At 54.3% G+C, this 405-nt stretch overlaps 1 protein-coding gene across 1 annotated transcript in view; it reads right to left on the bottom strand.

Moving 5' to 3' along the window:
- The window catches only part of LOC104983068 (apolipoprotein L3-like), a 9,694-nt gene that overhangs the window by 6,023 nt on the left and 3,266 nt on the right, over window positions 1-405 (bottom strand). The window contains exon 2 of the mRNA XM_010832555.1: window positions 20-126. The gene's annotated coding sequence lies outside the window, so the exon portion shown is untranslated. The remainder of the gene's footprint in view (window positions 1-19; window positions 127-405) is intronic.

The following is a 405-nucleotide window of genomic DNA, read 5'->3' as shown; positions in this document are numbered from 1 at the left end:
AGAAGAGAGAGCTGACTACCTGAGCAGTGTCCGAAGTTTTCTGAGCTCATGGTGGCAGCAGGGGCTCTCAGAAATCTCCCTTCAGCTCCTTGTCTGCATCAGGCTGGAAGGAGGTGTGACCTCACCCTTGGGGAGAGAAAAAGACTGTGAGCTCCACTGTGAGGAGCAGAGGCTGCAGGGAGCAGCGAGGGACAAGTTCTCCGGTGGGTTCCCCCGGGACGGCCACCAGTGCCTCCAGGAACTTAGCCCAGTGCGGTTCTCTGTCTCCTGGGCTCAGCTGGTTGTTAGTTAAGAAAAGTCATTCACCTCCTACGGCTCCTGGGAGAAGGTAATCAGACAGGAGACAGCTATCTGCGAAGTTATAGGAACAATAAAGCCAGAGACTAGAAGAACAGATAGGAGGTG

The sequence above is a fragment of the Bison bison genome, unplaced genomic scaffold, assembly GCF_000754665.1.
Source record: "Bison bison bison isolate TAMUID 2011002044 unplaced genomic scaffold, Bison_UMD1.0 scf7180017861184, whole genome shotgun sequence".
Classification (NCBI taxonomy): domain Eukaryota; kingdom Metazoa; phylum Chordata; class Mammalia; order Artiodactyla; family Bovidae; genus Bison; species Bison bison.
This window is presented reverse-complemented; position numbering and strand designations above follow the sequence as displayed.